Here is a 22,811-nt window from a genome sequence, read left to right as displayed (position 1 = left end):
CACACACACACACTAGATATGTTTTGTACTTTGAGTGTTTATATTTATCAATATTGGAAACAATCTTGGAACTCATTCCATATTGGTATACAAGGAGTGTCCTCATTTTTCTTTACAGCTAGAAATAATCCATTAGGATGCGTTATCATTTATTTAATAGGTTCTCTAGCTGTTGGACATTCGAATATTTCTAAATCTGTGTTAGTGTAAGTGAGGTGACAATGAATACCCTTGAACGTAACATCATTTTGCATGTTAGTATGTCTATAACATACATTCCCAGAAACAGAATTGCATGGATTATTTTTAACAAAGTACATGCCTACCAGCAACATATGAGATTGTTTATTTTCTCTCACCTTCTCCAGTACAGTAGATTATTAAACTTTCTGGGTTTTGCCCATCTGATAGATGAAAATTGAAAATCCATTTCTTCTCTTGCCTCAGGTTACTTGAGTTTAAACTATAACTTGCTGCCCACAAACCCCTTTATTCATTCATTTAAATAGTATGAGACATTTCCCACAGACAGGCTCTATCCCAGTTACCCATTTGCCCTGTAAAGCAGAACCTCTCTCCAAAATCACATGTGTGTGGCTCAAGGTTCCTCCAGATGGCTGGGATTTGAGTAACTCCTGATATTGTTATTGTAGAATAATAGAATAATTAGTGGGGTTTTGGAGGAGCAAATAAACAATATTCTTGTCTCAATTCTCTCCTCAATCCCCATTCTACCAGCTTCAAGTTGGAACCAATCAAGAGAGTCACAGGACTCGAACAGATGGAGATGAAAGTCTGCTTTATGTCTGATAAAGCCGATTGGAATCCAAAGCTTACACCAGGAAACAGATGGGTTTTCTAATATCTGCCCTGAACCCCCACGCCCTACCCCACCCCCAAAAAACAGTCATAGGCAGGCCTGGACAAAGGCAGGCTTCTCTGCAGAAATGGCCACTTATCATAGGGCCTCAGAGGAGCATAGATTTCTTGAGGACAGCCAATCCCAATGAGAGCCTGCAGAAAGGGCCAGCCATGTAGTCTCCGAAACCAGACCAGCCGTATGAGTTACATGCGAATATAGCCACAGAACTGTCCATCCCTATAGCTTTACTTCCAGAGACAAGGAAGTTCTCAGCCCTCTATGCAAAGGTACAGAGGGGGGATAAGAATACTACACTAATTGTTTCACCTTCAGGGATGAAGTTATCAAGAAAATGGGATCTTTCTGGGGGAAATTTTTTTTTTTAATGTGAGAAGAATGAAAGGTACTGATGACCTCGCTCAACAAATATTGCTTGAGAATTTACCTTGTGCTAGGCTCTGTGCTAGGATCGGGGACTATGAAGATGAAAACCGCTCAGATCCCACCTTGTATAGAATTTATATTATACAAGAGTGATAACTACATAAATAAATCATCTTATACAAACTCTCATTGAAGCATGGAAAAGGAACCGACAAGGCTTAGCAGGGAAAGTACCTTGAGCTGTGCGAGAAAGGATGAGTAGGGCAGTGAATACCCTTGTACATGACGTTATTTTGCATAAGGGGCTTGTGGATGGGGCATGAGGGAAGTCCATGTCAGAAAAAATAGCAGTTGCAAAAGTAGAGAATGAAATTAGGTTATATCTGGGGCATGGAAATATTTCTGTGCAGATGGAGAGCTATGTAAAGGGTAAGACAGGGACACAGCTGATATAAGATGAGGCTGGAAAGGTACCTAGGGTCAGACTGAGAAGCCTTTGTAAGCCACACTCAGGAACTTGTGCTTAATCCTTAGGCAAGGGGGTACTTTTAATGCTTTTTAAGAAAAACCGACATGATTCTATTTGTTTCAGGAAGATCACTCTGGCAGCAAATGAGGAGGATAGGCTAAAGAAAGGGGACGGGAAAGGAAAAGGCAGGTGGGAGGGGTGGATAAAAAGCAGGACGGCCAGTTAAGAGTTAACAAGCTGGTCCAAAAGAAAGAAATTAAGAGACAAAATTAGCATAAGGATGACAAGGAAAAGTTAAGAGACTCAGCAGACATTTCACAGGTCGCATGATCAAGATGTGATGATTGACTAGACGTGAGTGGGGAGAAGTCCAAGGCAAGTAAGTGTTCTTTTTGAATGGTGGGGACATAACCAACACTGGGAACAAAAGAGAAGCAGGTCCTATGGGAGAAGAAAATGAGTTTAGTCTTGGACATGTTGTGTTAGAAATGCCTGAAACATACCTCGCAGGAAGTCTGGCTGGAGCCTGGAAATAAAAGTTTGAGCTCAGGAGAGAAGTCAGGGTGTGGATATGCTTGGCAGCTATTGGTATAAGGTCTACACGGGAAGCTATGGGAATACCGTAAGAGAAGTATGCTGAGAAGCAACGAGGCAAATGAGAGAAACGAGATGATGCAGGAGAGCCAAACAGGCAATGGGGGTCTGGAACAGAGCACAGGTCAACGGAGGACATTGCCACGGTGTATGAGCAGGTTTGGGAGGTAAAAAGGAGGGAAACGCTTCAACAAATCACGGAGGAGATCAAATTCTGCCTTCTCCTAGTTTCTCAAGACCACACTGTATCTTTAGAGGGGGCAGTTTTCTCATCCATGCTTGTCCTGGAACATTTACTTCTCTAAGGCTGTCTGGAAAACTGGATGAAAGACAGACGGATGAGGATGATGGCTGGACAGAGAGCTCCAGCGCCTGAAAGACGACAGAGCAGGGTGGGTCTTTCGGATCATCGTCCACAAAACTTTGCAAAAGCTGTGTTTACAAACATCAGAAGGAAATCGAATATCCTTGTTTGTGGGTTTCTCCCCAGTGAAGCCTGATCTATCTAACATGGAACCCCGCCAGGATCCCTTCTGCCCACACCATCTGCTCCAGCCAACCTGGTCACCCTCCATGCTCACTTTTCTTTAGCCATCAGATCTTGGCACAAGCTAATCTATGTGCCTGGAACATCTCATTCATTCTATAAATTTCTATTGATTTCTTCAAAATCATGCTTAAGTCTTACGCAGTCTATGAAGCTTCCCTTCATTTTCTTAGTCTGAACTCAACATATGACTCACACTTATTGTGTTTATAGACTTGGTTTGTGTTCCTCTCCTCCTTTTTTTCTTTTTACAAAAATTATATTATTTGTCATAATTATTTGGGGAAATAAGCAGACTTTTCTAGATAATCAAAGCTCTACTTCTAAGAATCAATATGTTACTTACTTAATTCAACAAACCAGTTTTATTTATTGAGCACTTACTTGTTATTTGCCAACTACTGTGCTACATGACAGATTTTAAATAAAGGAAAGTAAACAAAGAGAAAGCATTCATTACATAGGCCAAGAAATAAGCCTGGGCCTCCTTTAAGGGGTGAAAATTTTACATCTTAACTATTCCCACTGCCTGGTTTGGTAATTCTTGCTAAAGTAGATTATCTTCTTCCCTGCTTTCTTAAACAGACACAAATGAACAAAATCTGAAACATGTGTGTTGACTTAGGTACATCATTTTGGACATCCTGTTCTAATAGCTTTTCTTTTTTAATTAGAAAAACAATATGTTGCTTGTGAAAAGTTGAAAAAAAATTTCTAATCACCCATGGTCATACCAATGAAAAAGCAACCACCACTAACATATTTGTGCATCTCTTTCTAGGCTTTTATCCCATCCATTTTTAGGAAGTTTTGCCTTAATAAAAATATAATATATTGAACATAAAAGTTCATAGCTTCCTCTCTTACAAGTTCACATTATAGTACAGACAGTTTTCTAGTAAGTATCCTTTGTTGAGCAATGTCTCTGGCTGGGTAAACTGAGACTTCTCCCCTCCCATTTGACTCCTCCATGGTCCCCACACAGCCCTACACCCAGGAGATAAATCGTGGGCCTCCACTCTTTCCCTCACTTCTTTTCCCCTCCTGCCCCCTGTGTGGGAGCAGAGCCCACCCCTCCTCTGCTGTGACAGCAGAAGCTCGAAAGAGCAGAAAAGTGGTGCAGACTAAACAAATGCCGAGGTTCTGGAATTTGTAGGACCCAAGAATGAACTAAGAGACAGAGTCCTCTTATTTCTGTAGAGAGGAAGTACAAGTCCCAGGGAGCACGAGGTTCTAAACATTGAAATGGGAAGAAATAAAAGGGAGAAATTGTAGGAAGTGAAAAGAGATGTGGGGAGGGGGGGGCTGTGACATTCACGTGAGATACCTTCTGACTAGTGGTGGTGTCTGTTCTCCCTATCATGACAGCCTGTTGGGGACTATTGCGTATACTAGCTGAGAAGAAACACCCATCTGAAGACTATCGTCCAAGTGGAAAAGACTATAATATGCTCCATCTTGAAGGCCCACAAGTTTCTATAATACCTTTTCCATTTCCAGAGGATTCTTTGGGCACAAACCCTGTGAGACAGGAAAAGAAACTTTTATTTGTGTTATATTTGTAATACAGTAATGTCTCCCAGGACCACCGATGACTAGGAAAGGAAAGCCTATCTGGGTACCTATTTAGCACATTGTCTGACTTTCATGCACCCCAAGGAAGATACTGCTTATTGAAATGTGAAGAGTAATTGTCTCTACATAAAATGGCCCCAGGATACCAGGCAATTAAACATCCATTGTTCTGCCTTAACCTTCAGTGCAGTGACTCCCAACCTTGTTGGCACTTTGGAATCACCTAAGCAGCTCCCAAAACTACTAATGCTCGTGTTGTACCTCAGGAGCTTGTGCTTTAATCTATCTTGGGTGTGGCCCAGACTTACAAATTATTAAAAGATGCTCAGGTAATGCTAATGTGTGTCGGACAAGTCTGAAAACTACTGCTTTAAGGTCAGGTTCTCAGAAGACACTTCTTTTCCTAGGTAGTGTGGGGACAAAGCCAGCAGTGCAGTTTCCAGGCTCTCGCCCTCATGTGGAAAGGTGCTCACTCAGGTAGTAAATGGCCATCAACTGTGATTGGATGGCCATCAGCTGTGGCTAGTTGGCCGTCAGCTGTAACCAGTGAGCCATTGGCCACTAATATAACTGCCGTAGCTATGCTAGCAGGAAATGGGGGCTAGCAAGAAGATGGTGGCGGAGCGCGGAGTGTGGATTGCGGCTTGCAGAGAGACGGATTGCAGTTAGCAAGTGAGGTTGGTTGGCAGAGAAGCGGACGGAAGGTTGTGGATTGTGTGGCTCCTGCTTCCTGTGTCTCCAACACAGCTGCCAGTGAGACTATAGTAGTGTGACTCCCCTATCTATGGCTCCGAGGATGTTCCTTTTTGGCCTCACCATGTCCTGCGTTCTTATATGGGGAGTGGGACCAGAGACGCCACATGACACCCTGCATGATAGTAGTCTATGGCCATTCCTGGGGACAAACCATCTCCACAACTCTAACCTGGCATGTTCTGGAAAATCTATCGAGAATATGTCCAAAATAAGGGAAAATGAATTTGGAAAAATGCAAGTAAAATGCATGCATTATAGACTAACATTTAAAAAAAAAAAAACATTTTAAAATGTCTGCTTAGAGACCTCAGCATTTTCTGAGCTGGCTGAAGCAGCCACCAGATAAGCAAAGTTTTATGGCATCTGTTATGCAGGGTCTTTGGTCCCGCTCTCGCTGGGTGGACACAGAGTATGGTGAGGCCAAAAAGGAACAACAACAGAGCCATAGATAGAGGAGTCATACCACTATATTCTCGATGGCGGCTGGTCCAGACACAAAAGCAAACATCTGCCAGTACCCCCACAAGGGGTCTTCCTGCACCCCAATCTCACTGGCGGCCTGGCAAGACACAGGAAGTAGGATCCACACAATCTGCCATCCACAATCCTCTTGCTAACCGTGCTTGCTAGCCGCAACCTGCCCTCTGCTTCTCTGTCGCTCAACCAACCAACCCCCTTGCCAGCATAGCCACGGTAGTTATATTAGTGGCCAATGGCTAACTAGCTACAGCTGATGGCCAACTAGTTACAGCTGGTGGCCATCTAATAACCGAGCCAACACCTTTCCACATGAGGTTGAGAGCTTGGAAACTGCTCTCTGGGACTCTGTACCCACAACATCTCTATATGTGTGATGGGTTATGTGTTTATATATACATATTCTTATAGATATTTAGCCTAAAAGTGATGAATTCAAACTATAATGTCTTCCCCAAGAGTTCAAGCAATTTGAGAGCAGGTATCATATCTTCAATGCGTCACTGTGTGGCATCTTGAAGAGAAACTTAACACCTTAACATTCCCAGTAAATGTTCAGAGGCATCTTTAACACTCCTGTTGCTGTTGATTCTCCCAGAGATGACTAATGAACGAAGGAACAGCCTCGACTCTTACGTGACAAGGCAGTCCTTACCAAAGTGATGTCTGGGGTCCTTCTTGGGGATATCAAATAAGGTTTCCTCCCAACTAAAATATTCCAGACAAGAACAGTGCCTTCCCCAGGGAGGGCACTGACAATTAGAGAGCTAAAAGCAATGCGTTCACCTCACAGCTTCCGACTCAACTGCCCTTTAAATGTGAAAACAATTATTTAAATCATTTTGAGCAGGAAGCTGCTCAGAACGAGCACAGGTTCTCTGAGCATCCTTGAGAGACCTGGACCAGGGAGAGAGCTGCTCCTCAGAGCTCCCGGCTGATGCAATCTGAGGACATTCCCCAGAAGATAGGCTCCTCTCTTCTTAGTTTAACAAAATGAATTAAACGTTTAGGAAAGCCACCCTAAACATCACACTAATCGGCTTCAGAGACAAAAGGCGATCTAGCCCACAACAGCTCAGCTCAGCGTCCATCAAAACCCAAGAGTCCCTGAGAGTCTGGGTCCCACCAGCGGAGGGTAACTATGTTCTGTTGGTGCCACTGCCACAAGCACATGGGCAAACCAAAGCATTCTTGCTCTCTGCCTTGCCTTGCTTTTTTAACCTTCTTTAAAAACATTTTTTTCCTCTTATAGCAGAGCCCTTCATAGAGACTGTCTAATAATGTATTTAATTAACAGAGCACAGAATCCAGTCTCAGTTGTGTTGTACCTCTGTGTGCTACAGAGGATTCCTCCAAACTCTTTATAAAGAAATAACTTAAAACGAATATTGAATACATTTGGGTTCACTTTGATCTTAAAATATATCATTTGACACATTTGGAGAGATAGATCAATTGTTGGAGGAGGGAATTTTCTTCAAAAAATGAAACAAATAACAGAATATTGCAAGACTCCAAAGGAATCACAAGTACAGTGGTGTCATGGAAAGATCATTCTGAGAATAGCCTTTTTGTAAAAGGAAGGAATCCTCTGACCGTTTTCTTCCTGAATCTTCTCTTCTGATTCCTAAGTACTTCCTAACTGGGCATTAGGAAATACTCTGTCTTCTGAATGTTTTTGATTTCCATGATACCATTCTCTCCCAGACCTACCCCTAACTTTCTCGGTGCTTCTTCCCTGGTCTGTTCACGGGCACCTCAATATCACATGTCGGGGCTCTTAGGGCTCCGTTCTTGGCCCTTTTCTATTATGCTCTCCCCCAGTGACCCAACACACTCCCATGACTCCCCCTGTTACCTGAAAGGTGATGATTTCCAGATGTCTGTCTCTAGTCAAGGTCTATATCCCATTATTTCCTAGACACAGACTGGCCATCATAAAGATTCCTCAAACTCAAGCAACATTTAAAAAATGAAATGTGTAGCAGTTCCTAAATTCCGCTTCCATTCCTTATTTTTGCAACTAGCATCATCGTCTATCCCATCTATCAGTGAAGCAATAAATTAGACTCCTTCCTCAAATCCTTTTTCTCACCACCTACACCCAGTTTGTCTACATTTGTCTCAGTTAGGAATTGCTTTTGGCTGCTAAATGGAAATGGATGGAAATTACAGTGACTTAAACAAGAAAGGAGTTTTTTCTTTTACTCATATAGCATGAGGTTCAGATGTAGAGCATCTAAAGCTGGTACTTTGGGTCTACCATGTCATCAGGCCTCTGGATTCCCATCTTTTCTGCCATGCTTTCACAAGGCTTCAATCCTTCAGAGCACATCATGGTTATAAGATGGCTGTTTCCACGTTCCGGGCGGAAAGAAAAAGAGGGAAGAGGCAATTAAGTCACTTCATTTTGTTTATATCTCATTAGCCATAAAGACAAAGGGTAGAATGATTATTAATAAGGCAAGATAGAAATCAGTGCCACCCATTCTACATATGTTCTAGTATATATTTGGTTCAGACCCTATCATTTTTCCTGTGGATTATTTCCATAGCCTCCTAATTAGACTCCTTGCCCACAAACGTGCCCTTCACTGTTACTATAACTTTTTAAATGTTAATCTGGTCCCCACTTAAAATGTTTCAGGTGTTCCCCTTTAGCCTTCAAGAAAAATCCCAAACACACACACACACAAAAAAAAGAAAAGAAAAATCCCAAACTGCTTTGCATGGATTTAAGCCCTTTTCATTTGGCTCAAAACCACCTGTGAGCCTTCTCCCTCCCCTCTTCCAAGCTTCACACCAGCTATTTTTTCATCCCAGAACATCTCAGTTCTCTCCTGCCATCCCATCTTTATGAGCGCTTCCACTGTCTGCAACAAAGACATTTTCATGTGTATTCAACAATTAAAGATTGGAGGAAATGCTCACACAGCATGACCACCTGTTCATACAGTGAAAAATAGTCAGCAAAATATGTTCTTTGTTACACGTGTATAAATATCACTCTTCAAACACAACAGGCCTGCCTCCTGTCTCCAGATATAATGTAAAGCTACCTCTCCAGGAAGAAAGATGTGGGAGATTGTTACCCATCACTTACTCATAGTCTAATTAGTCTAGACTTCCACATGTCTAAGAAAAGAAGGGAGAAAACTTCTCAGGTAAGAATCCACCTTGTCAGCCAAGACACCCCTGTGTAGATGAAAGCAGACCAAAGAAAAAGTGAATCATGATGAAAGAAAAGGTAAATAATGATGAAAGGAGAGCTGTACCCTAGATACATAGAAACTTCTGCAAAATACATTCAACAGCCTGGATTCAGACCTGAGATGTGTGGCTTGTGTGCAAGCATGGAAGAAATTTAAGGGGAAAAAAAAAAAAAAAAGAGGCCATTTGAAACCCAATGTAATAGTGCTTTCCCCATTTTTCTCAAAACCGAGCCTCTTCCTGAAAATGCAAGGAAAAAGAACACAGTCAAAAGTTACCACTGAGTAGACAAGGATAAAAGTAAAACAAGGTGACGTGTGTGCGCGTGTGTGTGGTGCCCTGGGCACAGCTATTTGGAGAGCCCTGTGGAAAATGGGACCCTGAGTGCATTTTGCCATCTGTTGACTGGCTCCTTCCTGGGCGCTTTCCTTGGGCCTTGTTCACGTTAGTTCAATGTTGTCTCCTTTACTGTAAATAAATGCTGCTGGCAGGGAACTAGCCCAACTGGTACTAACACTTGGCTGTTTTTTTCTAGCACACACGTCACCAGGAATGAGATTGGTAAATGAGTCAAGCATTCTTGAGAAAGAAATAGTATGATTACCAAGGCTGCCCAATGACAGGAACTGCTAAGGACACTTACATGCTCTCAGTCGATTTATGTTACTGTAGCTCTGTGGGGAAATTCTTCTTAGAGATGATAGCAAGGAAAACACCAAACTATCGGGGATCTTAGTGTTTCAGTGACATTTCCTCTTAACCAGTTACTGCTTCTTCACTCTGTACTCTTAAAGAAAAAAAACAAACAAAAAAAATCTTTTAGGCACAAATGATTAAAGAAAAATATAAGGCAAGGAAGGCAAATTCCAAAATGGTCTTCTATTGCAACCCAAAGCAATGTTGTGAGAGGGATTGGATAATTTATGAAAGGAAAACGAAATAAGTGTTTGGAGAAAGGGAGGTTGAGTCACAATATAAGAAAAAAAGCACTACCATACCTTAAACTTTCCTGATATTCACAGAGCCTTTGTAGTCAAGGATTGCAGACATCTTTTAGCATAGCAAGAAAACTGGACATCAAGACTAGAATACGTTGGTGTGATCTGAAATTAGGGTTATCCTCAAAGCACCACCCAGCAGAGCCCCTGATGAGTGGATGCAGCCCTGGAATTGTCCATCCCTTTATATTATTACCAAGGCTCAGTAACAGCATGGGGTTGGCCAGCTCCAATGCACCGGCCATATTACTGGCTTCCCACCCTTCCTTTCTTCTTGGCATCTCTAGTTCCCCAATGTTCATTGATAAATAACACGGCACCATTAGAGAGCTCTAGTGGTCTACTGGATCTAGCCCACAATTGGCTCATTTGACATCTTATTTGCAAAGAACTGCCTATGGCTGTGAAGACAGCTCTCCAGTCCACTATCATTTGCTTGGAGACTCTTTGCTGAGTAGTAAGGACTTGGAAGCGTCTTCATTAATCTTTAGCTATGCCAAGGTCAGCAATGAAACTACAGTAAAAAAAGGACTTGGAGTGAGTAACAGCAGTCAGTGGTATAGTTAATCATGTAGCATCTAACAACAATTTTGGAACAAAACCAGGTACAAATCAATAAAATACAGTAGATCTTGGGTTTTTCTCTCTCTTCTGCAAGCCATTCCCTGCTCCATAGAGAGGAAGTTTGCTTTAAGTGAAGTGTTATAGAGATTGCATGTGTTTGAAAGAAAAACACGAAGGCAAAGAGAAAATTTGTTACACTTAGGTGTTTCTTAATTTTCAAGTTCCACCTTTGTCTTTCACACATTTAATCCAGTAAACGTAAACTAGACAAGTGCTACCATCCCAAACTAGACAAATGGTCCTGTCTGTGTCCGTCCTGAAGCTGAGGCACCTATGGAAGGCCACCATTCTCTTGATTCCCAGTTCAAAGGTGGCAGGCCAGCTCAAAGGTGAGAGGCAGCTGACTGAGAGCAGAGGAGGTGACCAACATAATAATTTGTCTCCCCTTTCCCTACTCAGTGACAAGTAACTGATTATCCTCTCAATTTCTTTGCGTCTCCTGGAAAGATTATAATCTGCTCACTAATAATCCTCCCCATATGCTTTTATTTGCTGTTTTAAAAGCAAAGAGTTCATGGGTGAAGGAAAATGGGGAATTACGTCAGCCACACAATTTTCTTGATTTTCTTCCGAAATTGTGAAAAGGAGAGTAGATACCCACCAGTATCACAAATACGGTATCATAGCTACAGCACTCCCAGAATTTTACATTTACATTTCAATTTGTTTTCTGGTACCAGTTGCACAAACTTCCCCAGGGAGCCATTTATTAATACTTCATTCACCAGAGAGAATACAAACAAAGCAGGCAAAAGTTGCCATGTCTGATGCAACTTCTTTTAGGATTGAATCAAGTGCTGATGTAAAACTCAGGGGACTATCACAGTTAAAACCACCTAGGAAACCGAATGAAGGGAGAAGCTCTTGCCTTTTGCCACCCGCCTTCTATCTTTGCTTTGAAATCCCTAGGCCTCTCTTTAACTTGGCTTCCCCCTGCTTACCACACTTAAATTAGAAAACCAAAGGAGAAGAGAGAGTGTCAGACGTCTGTGCAGCAAAGCCCAGAACACTTTGGGGACAAATGGATGTTTGAAGAAAGTGACACATGCCCATCTCTTGAGCCTTCTTCTCTGAGACTTGCGGTGACAGCTATGCATCATATTATTTGGGAGTCCTAAGGTGCTTTCTTTGCGTGGATACAGTAAAGGATGGGGAAGGGACCATAGTCAGGGATATTAATTCAAACACTTAGGAAATTGCTAAAGCTGATTTGCTCCCTTGCACAATCCAAAGAGAAAGGTTAGGTGCATATATATATCCCCATGCCCTCTGACATGACTGGGAAGTTACGTAAAGACTCCTGAGATGACTGGACACCAGATATGACGCTGCCAGTGTTTTTCACAAAATCGTTTCTCCCCCTCCTTCTGATGAAAAGGCTGAGACACAGAGAAACATCACCACTCTATAAAAAGGTCATTTTATCCTTGACGTCCCCAGCCTTCCCGGTGAGAAAAAAAACAGCAGTAGCAATTCATTCTGAGTATTGTTTTTACTCAGCCACATCTTCTAGGCTTTCTTGAAACTGATGTGGATTGCTTGCCTGGAAAGTTCCAGACTTAGGGTTTGTTTTCAAAAGAAACCAGATCTCTAGGCTAAGTAGTCAAGTGTTGGGCCACAAAATACATCATCTCCCAGGAAAGCCCCTTAAACTCAAGCAAAATTCTTTCTTTACTCACCTGTGGTATTTCACCAGAACTTGTAAGCATTGAAAGTTTCTAACCAATAGACAAATGTCAGGGTGGACAGAAAAGAGAAAATGTATGAACCTTTATGGCAGGCCAGGTGAATAATGGGGGTTTTTTGTGGTTGTTTCCATAAATGTAGCCAACAGATCATACCTTCCTTTTCTTTTCCTTTTAAAAGCCAATTCCAAGTTTTATCTCCATAGCATCCTGTCACCTAAAGAATGATAAAGATTTAAGGAAAAATGTCCTCTTCAGATTGATTTTTTTTTTCAAATTGGTTTTCTAAATGCAAGTGATAATGACCAAAGACTTTAAAAATCTCATTTCTAAATGATCTCATCTTCCACCTTGAACACATATCACTTAATTCAATACTCTCAAACAGGACTGCATATTTGTTCACACTCCCACATTTCCTCTATTGATTACCATGGGCCATCCTATTAAAAGGAAATGGATGAGCCAGGATATCTCACTTTAATTTTTAAATCATAATAGTTTGTGCTGAGAGTGAAGTGGAGGCCCATCTAAGAAAGGAGTAATCCCAGTAAGTGGCAATTAGAAGAGCAAAAAAGAAAACAAAAAAGAATCTCTCTTGCTGATCTTATTTCTATTATATTGAGGGGAAGATCTCTCTCTCTCCCTCTCTCTCTCTCTCTCTCTCTTTTTTCTCTCTACCCCCACTACACAACTCCCCCTACAAGACCTAACAAGGCTGGTAGATAGAAAAGCCAAAGAAACTTAAATTGCTCTTGAATGTTTAGCTGAGGACAGTTCTTTTCAATAACATGCATGACAAGAGTTAGACGACAAGGTCCCCCCCCCCTCCATCCAGGCTTCCCCAGGGAGACATAAAAAGGCCCTTGAAATCTCTCCCTGGGTGCCCTCTTACCCCACCGCACCAACCTCCAGGGCAAGGTCATTCTGGGGAGGCCCAATCATTGAGATATTGAGAAATACACCATTTTGTGCTTTTTAAAAATACGGATATGAAAAACAGACCACAGTCATTCTTTGACAAGTTGTGTAACTTTTCTACACAAATCAGGGCTTTAAAACCCTTGGAGGGGATAAATGGGAGCACGGGGCAAGGGTGACAGGACTGAGTGAGTCATCTCAGCTTCCTGCTAATCACAAGAACCCTACAAAAGCTCAATGTGTCTCAGATTTTGCTGAGGGGGTTTCCTTCTCAATTCAGCCTCAGATGTCTATGGCTTGCCCCTTCCTTCTTTTTATTTCTCCCCATGCATCACATTTGTCTGAGATCCTTATTGGTCTATAAATAACATCATTGTGTTATGCTGGACATTGGGGTTTTAAATGTCAGCATCCTGTGCACAGCCTTACATGGGGAGATAACACAGTTTTTCTAACTATATTCCTATGACACTGAACTAAGTGAGGTGTTCAGCTGCTAAAAAAAATTTTTAATGGTGACATATTCATAAGCCAGGTGGGGGTGTGGGGCCATGGGAGGGAAAGGGCAGGATTAAACTAATGGATAGAATTTTCCCAACTTTAGGTTTTTCTCCAGATTTTCCTTTAACTTGTAGCTCTTGTAACTTTTTGACTAAAAGAATGAACAAAAAGGAAAACTGGGGAGAAATCTGCAACAAGCAAGAATAATAGGATTTTTCAGTTGTCTGAATCAAATTTACTCTATTTCCAGTCCCCACCTGCCCAGCTGGTGGGAAATGTGGTCTCCGTCATCACTGGGGCTTCTTCCCACCTCTGTGGCCTCGTGAGTACTACATGGTACCAGGACATGGAGGAGGGAGGGGATGAAGGGAAGGTACCAGGAGGCAGTGCTGCGGAGGCTGCTGTCATGACCAGCACGCCTTCCCTTTCTGCTGCTGGTGAGAAACTGGTGCTGAAGAAAAGTTATCCTGACGCTTATTAAAGACGTCAAGGAAGACTTGATTCAAGAGTCTTCTGCAGTGGAGTTTTGCACTAAGGGAGAGAGCTTGAATTCAGTTCTGAATACAACAAGGAGAAGTAGGGATTTATAGCCAGGGAGTAGGATGAGGGGGTTGGTGGGTGGAAAATTACTAAGAGGAGCCATCAGGGGTAAGGGGGGAGTCTGACTGAACCCATTTGACAGGATTCTCGCTGACGACAGCCCGTGGATCAGATACCAAGGGTAGGGATGAGGACTTGATCAGATATCAAGGATGATTAGATAGTGAAGGTAGAGGTTCTCTCTAAACTGACTTCACAGGATTCTTGTAAAACTGGGCCACGCAGGTCGAACAAGGACAGACACTGAAGACTAAGGTCAAAGTCTCATCGGCTTAGAGGAGCCTGCCTAAAGCTTAATCAAGAAGCATCTTTGTCACTGGCTGCCTGGCATGGTCTGGACATTCTTCCTCTGAATGACTCAGACATGCCCTCTTGGAGTCACTGTGTCCACACACCTAACCATGGGACCCTCAACACTGCTCCACAGGCCACAGTCCTTAGAAGGTACTTGGCAGGAAAGGCGCCTGGACCTTCCGTGCTTGCAAACCCCAAAGCCAGCCCCTTCTCTTAGTTTTACAGAATCCTCCACTCCCCACCCACCAACACCAAGCCTATTCAGCTCTTCAACTGCAAACATTTTCTTCATCTCCTTCCTCTTCTAGACACCAAGTTTAACCTTACTTCAAGGGTCTTTAAAACAAAGCATTAGGTAGGACTGACTTCTGGATACCAACATTTCATGCTTTGGGCTCATTACACAAAGGCTTGATTTCTTGGGATAGAAGTAGTGAAAATACAACAGGGAGAACAAAAATAAATATCTCAATAACTTGTCCTTCACAATGACCAGTGGAAAGACTTACAAATATAATGGTTCTAATTCAAACGTGTGTGTTCGTCTATTGTAACATTTTTATTGCACACCAGCAAATACCACGGTATCGTCTAGATTGCTGGTGAAATTATTTCAAGTGCTGTATACCCTGAGCAGGTTGCAAACCACTGATATTGTATGTGTGAAAATGCCTTGTGCCCTGTCAGACACGTGGTGGGTGTACAATTATTTATTGATTCTAAATTCCATCATCTGATTCAATGGAAAAGAAGGAAAAAAGAGAATGAATTGTGCCTTGGGAAAGGTGCCTCTACGCTAAGAAAAGGTGTGATTATGGCCCTTTCAGTGCTGAAGAAAGAAAATTCATCAAGAGATAGGAAAACTGCAAGATAAAATACAGCAGACCTAGTTAAATTTGAATTTCAGATAAACAATAACAATTTTCATATACGTTTATACCATACAGTATCTGGGATATCTTATACTAAAAAATTTTCCATTGTTTATCCGTAATTCAAATTTAACTGGGCGTCCTATATGTTTATTTGCTAAATCTGACAACCCTAATTACAGGGTCCTTTTTTAAGCATCAGCTTAAGCAATTGATAACATGGACATTAAGCTTGACAGAGGGCGCCATGTTTAAAATTGCGCCCTAAACTGGACACCAAAGTGGGTAGGTCAAATAATGTAGCAAATCTCTCTGGCTTCCAGTCCTGCATTGCTTCTCTCAGTAGCGAGCTGGTACTGTCACTGTCCTTGCCCTGAGCGGCAGGCAGCAAGACATCCTACAGGATGAGGGCACATTGACTGGAAACATTTGTTTTTCCTTCATAGGTTCCTCTTCAACGTCCAGTTGCAGGCCGCATCTCAGAACCCTGCTCTTCTTTCTTCGTGCTCTCTTTCAGAAAACATGTTTCCATGATCACAGATTCAGTCATCACCTCTGAGCAGATCTCTGCCTCTGGGGATTCAGGCAGAAGCCCACCTTGAGTTGCACTTGGATTTCACATCACTTTCCTCAACAGCCAAAGCAAAGCTCTTAAGCCGGCCTCCAGACCACCTCCTGGTCACAGCTGTGGCACACTGGTCTCCACTGGACCAAACCCTGGTGGACTCTTCACCATCACTTTCTCTCCCTTCCCATTACAGTCAATCTCCAAGTCTCGGCACGTTCTCTCTGTAAATTATCGCTCACACAGAGCCCTTCTCAATGGGACCACATTCACCTAGGCCTATCCCTCATGTCTCAAATTACAACACCCCTAAACCCAGGCTTTTCTTCCATCTCATTATCATTTCCATGGCTTCCAGCTTCTTGCAGGGTTAAATCTAAGCTGCTTTTCTTGGTTTTCATGGCCCTTTGTAATAAAGCCCCACTCTGCCTAGAAATGTAGGTTCCTGTTTCCCAACACATACCTTCCTCAATAACAAGGCCCTGACCTCAGTGTCTCAGGAACCCATCATTCTCATTTTCACCCCCACCTCACTTGTCCCCACTGAGAATGTGCTTAAGCCTGGCTATCTAAATCCTGCCCATCCTTCGGACACAAGGGCAATTTCCTTTTCCCTTGTGGAGATTTCCTTGTCTACTCTGGCCTGCCTGGATCACTTTCTACAATCAATCTTAACCTCACAACTAAGTACTCTACAGATCAAATGATGCCATTGTCTTTGTTTTATAAAGGGGATGGAAGTGGCCTCCTTCATGAAACCCTGGCTTCCCTCTATTTGAGCAATACCTCCCATGAGGGGTTCAGAACATGCTACCCCCAAATATGGCCCCTTGGCATATTGTGCATTTTAAGTTAAAGGATTTTGAGAAAATGGCAGAAGCAGTAAGGTCTCTTTGACCTTCCCCACTCTTTTCCCCTGAGGCAGATCATAAAACCCTCTGTGAGAGGTGCCCTCACCATACCCGAAGGAGGGCAGCATCCTTCTCTCCAAGACAGAGGGACACTGAGAAGAACCTAGACACACAGACCTTGTTAAATCTGCCCCAGTTCGCTTAACCTGTCATATTCCTCCGCAACTGTGCCCTCCTCACTAAACCTGGCGCAAAAACACTCAAGTTTAACCATTTCTTCAAATCTTCATTTCCTTATGAAGGCTACTGCATCACATAAAATCTTTATAAATAAATCTGAATGCTTTTCTCCTATTAATTGTCTTTGTCAGTTTAAGTTTTAAACCAACCCTAAGAGGGTTGAAGAAAACTTTTTCCTCCCGTGCATCTTGGTTTGGGGTGATTGACTCAAGAGAACTATTCCCCAGCTCGCAGGCCATGTCCCCTCTAGACCCAGGCCTCCAACATCTCACGTGCGAGGGCCCATATCTGAGTCCCATATCTGGTATAACATACACTAAGAGCTTCAAGAAGTCCATTCTTCCCTACAAAATGAAAACAATCATCAAAATCTAAATTGCATGCGTTATGATAAAATTTTCCTAAGTGTTAATTTAATACATAAGAAATACTTATGGCTCCTTCTGGTCTTAGCGAAACATTTGTTAAATGTTCATATTGTTGTAGTTTTTTGTACCGGTCAATGCTAAAAATCAACTCCTTCAAAAGTCTGTTTCCTGATTTTTTTATATCACAGCCTGGTTCATTCCACGCTGCCTGATTAATATACTGCCTTTTTGTACCTCACCATTCTGTGTGTCCAGTGGTTTCCATCAATATATAAACATGATATAGCAGGGCAGGATAGCATTCTCCAGAAAACCCATTTCAGATACAGGCCTTAAAATCCATGGTGAATAGAGTTATGGTTGGCCTAAATCCGATCTTTCTTTTCGAAATTTGATGAGGATTAATTTCTCCATAGGAATTCTAATCCTTTCAAATTTTAGAAATATCCAGGTGGAACAAATAAAGATGTTATTATAAATGGCCATTTCCCTTTGATACTGATGGGTTAGGAATAACTAGAATGATTAATGAAAACTGCTTCAAATTCTGTTTGAAAGTGGGTAAAGTAAAAATCATATATGTAAAAATATTTAATAGGTCAATAACTAGCAATGGGATTTTAATGATGTCCTGGGAACTTGCTCTAACTAACAAGAGGAATTTCTGTACATGGCAGATTCTGACCAGACCCCATCCAAGGACAGTCACTTACTGAAATAACTCTGTGTACAGGATGGAAGGGAGCAGAGACCAGAGGCAGTGACATCAATTAGGAAACTATGACGACGATTCAGGGGAGGTAATGAGGGTCCGGAATAAAATGGTGAGAGCAGGAAGAAAAGGAAATGCTTAAAAGGAAAGCAGCCTGGGCATATCTGAGAACTGATGACCATCTGTTTAAGGAGGTGATGCATGGTGGGAAAGGGAGTGAGAGAAAGGGACGTGTGCAGCTGATGCAGTGGGGGCGACGACAGCAAGTAGGTGCTATGTACTGTATTTCTCGGAGACTTTGGTCCCCGGACCTGACCCCATGGATTTATGCCCAAGTTCTGCCAAATGAGATGCCGCAGGCAGAAGCCAAAGCAGCTGTTTTCTGAAAAGATGGTGTGAGACACAGAAGCACAAACCACGCTCCTTAGTGCTCAGGTGACAAAAAATATGACTCAAAGTAGAGAGCAGTGTTCTCTCCTCTCAAGCCCAGAAGACAGGGTGACTCAGCTCAGGAAAGTTGGGGTGGAAAGTGGCACCAGTCGGCTGAAGCCTGGGGGCAACGGCAGGCAGAACTTTGGCAGAATATGAGCAGCAGAAAGCAAGTCCAGAAGTGGATCTGGAGACAAGGGACATCAGAGGGGCGGGCCGAGCCAAAGAAAATGAGAAAGACCTCAGGGACTCAATGAAGTAACTGTCTCAGGGTCTGTGTTCTGGGGAGGAGCATAGGCCGGTGAAATTCGAGTTCTGTCAGTGAATTTGACCTCATATGTACCACATCCTGGCAGGGCCTGGAAACATTTATGTTGCAAATAGACACCCCCTCACACTTATCAAATTACATGGCAATTCACAGTTTACACAACTTTCTCCGTCACTGCTCTGTGAGCTTCTCACGCCTAAGGAACATGTCATTCATCTTTATGTGCTCAGTACGGAGCACATGTACGTAGTAGGTGCTTGGTTTGTACTGGCCTATGAACAGCTGATACGCCAAGAGGGATCTCACTGTAATAGGACCATGGAACTTAGTCTCTCCCGACGCTAAAACAGCATTATGGAAAAACTCCAGCTTAAGAAATAAAAATCACTATGCCTCCAATGGAAACCATGAATGCCCGGATATCATGGATATCAGGAAGTGTCTGGTCTCTTTCATTACTGCCAGCAAATTGTCTCTATGTGTCCATTCCTTACAAGACAGAGATGCATTTAAACTTAATTAAATGGACTGCTTGGCCAAGAATAGCCAGCAAATTCAGAGTCCAAAAAAAAAAAAAAAAAAGATTTATTTTCCTTTCTGTATGTGGGGGCATGTTAATTATTTTGGAAACCAAAAATTTAAACAACAATGCACGCTTACACATATGTCCACTCCAACTCCAATCCCATGATCTGAGAGGTGGCTCTTTCCAGAGTCACGTGGGCCAGGAAGAGGTAACTAGAGATTTGTTTAAAATGAGGGTCTAAGATGCACTAAGGAAGAAGCTAGGAAAAGAAGGACTGCTACAGAAAGGTCACATGTCAGCAACCAGAGCCACCAATTAAATCTGCTGCCTAAACTCCACGCAGGGAAGCAAAGTTTGACGGGAGGGCGATGAGCAGACAACATGGAGAACTGTTTCCTGCAGAAGGTCAGCCAACTGCCCTGAAATAGAAACTCTGGGAGTCACTAAGACAACCCCAAACCCACAATGTGATATGAAACCGGTGCAGCTGACAAGAGTGCAGGGCAATTTTAGTGTCGGCGGGCAGTGGACGCGGAGACGGCTCCCCAATCAGTTTGCGCAACAGGGTAATCCCATTAACTTGGAGCTGCTGCGCCCCAACCCATGATTTACCGCCATGCTGGAGCTGGGGCTTTACCAGTTACGGCAAATGTAAACCAGCCCTGGGTGGTGATCCTGTGTGGGAGCTGGCCTGGGGCGGGGAGGGAGTAGGAAGCAGTGACTTAAAGAAATGCTCTCATTTATGATCCATATTGTCCTTCCTCCCTGCCCTTCTTATTTTTCTGCCAGAGTCATTGATTTTTCTAACTGCTCTAACGGAGGCCCACACTTCCGGCCCCTCGGCTCCTCCCACAATTGATAAGCAGGAACAGAACAACTCCCAGACCCAGGCAGGTTGACCTTTCCAACACTCACTGGCCACAGTGGCCTGAGCCCGCAGCCAGGATCAGAAGCTCTTTTCAGACTCTGCAGAGGATTGTTTCCAAACCAAGAAAAATAAGAAATGTCAATTATAATGTTTAAGGAATTTTAAAATAAGTGTTTGGCATTCCAGCTTGCTTTTTTAGCCCTAGCGTTTGAGAAAAATCCTGTATTTCCAGATACTAAACTATCTGGCTTTTGACTTTAAAAATGACCTGGTGACATTTTGCCTAGGATCTGGGTGGTGTATCTGTCCATCACAACTGCACAAAAAGATTCAAGAGTCTGTGGTAGCTGGAACTAGACAAAGATGGCACAAGAATATCAATCCCAGATCTAAATGAGACTGACTTAATGTGACTGATATGGCTTAAAAGCATTCCAATTTTCCAGTCACCTCTGAATAGGTATTTTGGAACACTATCAATGCAAATGATCTAAAGCTTGCTCAGGCATGAATCCTGCCCTCAAGGACAATCCATCCTAGTCTTCGAAATAATACATGTGTATAAAGGACCAGACTGGAAAGCAGAGCTGATACCTGCAGTAGTAAGAGAAGTTCAGAAGACAGACATGCTTCAGGACGTGGAGAGCGAGAGGGAGTTCCCAACAGGCAGGCCTAAGCTGAGTACCACCTGCAAGGGGACATACTTGTAAGAGCTACTCTGTAGGTAAGAGCAACTGAGAAGCTTCACGGGAAGAGCAAATGGTTGCCCATTTGGACACCAACAACTAGTCCCTTTGCAAAGATGGTCTCACAGTAGAACAGGGTCACACAGAGAACTGAAAGATCAACTCTCTTAGGCCAGCTCCCTTTGGTCCCCTGCCAGCTTCCTGAGAAGGAGAAGCTAAACTAAAACCCAGGTCAGTTGAAAGCTCTGTCATTGTCCTAATGTAGTAGGGTGTGACCTGCTGTGGGGGGAAGGGAGAATGGTAATTCCCCACCCACTCACCCACTCAGGGCCTGAGGGAATGGACCTGAGAGACAACCACACAGGATCTTCCCTCATGAGGCCTCCTTGAAGAAACAGATGCTGCTGGAGCAGCCAGCTCAGCTGTGTAGGTTCTGTTTGGGTAGCTGCACTGCTGCCTCCATCATCGTTACAGCCATTTCCAAACACTGTGGGACTCCCCACTGGTCCCCAGATGCCCAATCAGAAGGAGAGCCTGGCGGTACTAGAGTCCAGCAGTGAGTGATGGTGACTCTGGCAGCCATGGCCGTCCTGTCACTAGGGATGCCTTACACCGAGTTGGATTGCTTGGAGCAACCCGTTAGTTACCCTTTAATCAGCAGGTTAACTAAGGCCTACGTGAAGGAAGTGGCGTCTGAGCTGGGCCTCGAGAAGGAGTGGGATTTGAACATCTGCATTAAGGACAGGCACGCATCCAAAGGTTTCACACAGAAGCATTCAGTGAGGAAAAACTTTAAAAAGGAGAAGAAAAGGTGCATTTCCAGGAATGAAAACCAGTAAAACACAAACACACACACCCATCCTCATTGTGTTCTGCCCTCCCTCTTGCAAATTTCCATACTTTCTATCAGCTCGGAGTCAGAGCCTTGACCTCACTCCAAATTTTTTCCACATCCCAGCTCTCTAGGGCTCATTCATCATAAATTTCAAAAACCGTTCAAGTTCTTAAAACGTCCTAAATAGATGTAGTGGCACTCACACACCTACTTCTGCTGAATACCTGTCACTGCATCTATCCTGTTCATTGTTCTCATTTTAAATTCACTGCCACACACGGCCATGTTTCCTTTCTTCCTCTGTGAAGATGAGAGTTGTTTCCTGTGTAAGTCCCCCTGGGTTATGAGAGTCAGGGCCATGTCTCCTGACGGGCTGGACAGAGAAGCAGGAACGGGCAGGCCAGGAGTCTGGCCTCCCTCCTGGATAAAGGCAGGAGATAGAGGCTGCAGGTGCTTAGAAGGGAGTCAATGTCAATGTCATGTCCTTCCATTCCAAGTGTGGTCTGGGGTCCAGCAGCATCAGCATCCCATGGGAGTTTGTTAAACAGGCAGAATTTCAGGCCCAGCCCCAAAGTGACTGACACAGAATCTGTACTTGACATCATTTCAGTGAATGGATTTGAGTATTGTAATAAAAACAGACCCTCTACTTATGTTCTCTAAATCCTCAGAACCTCCCCATACCTTACTGTGTTTTTACAGATAAAGAAACTGTGGGCTCAGCAAGGTTAAATAATTTGCCCAACACCACACAGCTACCTTGTGACAAATCATATATTTGAGCCCCAAACTGGGGGATTTCAAAGTTATTACCTTTCTACTGTGTACTTGAAGTCCAATTCAGAAGGAAGAAAAAACCTAGCAATAGGCCACACTGGGAGATGTGGGAAGGCAGGCAGATAGGCTGTTATCTTAACATCTGTCAGCAGGTAACTAAGTCCAGTGGGCTAGGAACCAGAGAGGCAGGAATCCATTTCTGAAGGCCATGGGGAGACTGGCATGAGCAAGCCTGATCCCCAGTTCTAGTGGTTTATCACACTGACAGTGTCCCCAGAGACAGGCCTGTGTCACCCTGCATAAAGAAAAAGGCA

General features: G+C 43.2%; 1 long non-coding RNA gene across 1 annotated transcript in view; it reads right to left on the bottom strand.

The window, feature by feature from the left end:
* LOC141572399 (uncharacterized) overlaps positions 1–22,811 on the bottom strand; it is an 87,280-nt gene that overhangs the window by 4,040 nt on the left and 60,429 nt on the right. The window contains exon 2 of the long non-coding RNA XR_012497762.1: positions 9,518–9,661. This is a non-coding gene — a long non-coding RNA (uncharacterized LOC141572399). The remainder of the gene's footprint in view (positions 1–9,517; positions 9,662–22,811) is intronic.

Source organism: Rhinolophus sinicus, linkage group LG06 (genome assembly GCF_036562045.2).
Source record: "Rhinolophus sinicus isolate RSC01 linkage group LG06, ASM3656204v1, whole genome shotgun sequence".
NCBI classification, from domain to species: Eukaryota; Metazoa; Chordata; class Mammalia; order Chiroptera; family Rhinolophidae; genus Rhinolophus; species Rhinolophus sinicus.
This window is presented reverse-complemented; position numbering and strand designations above follow the sequence as displayed.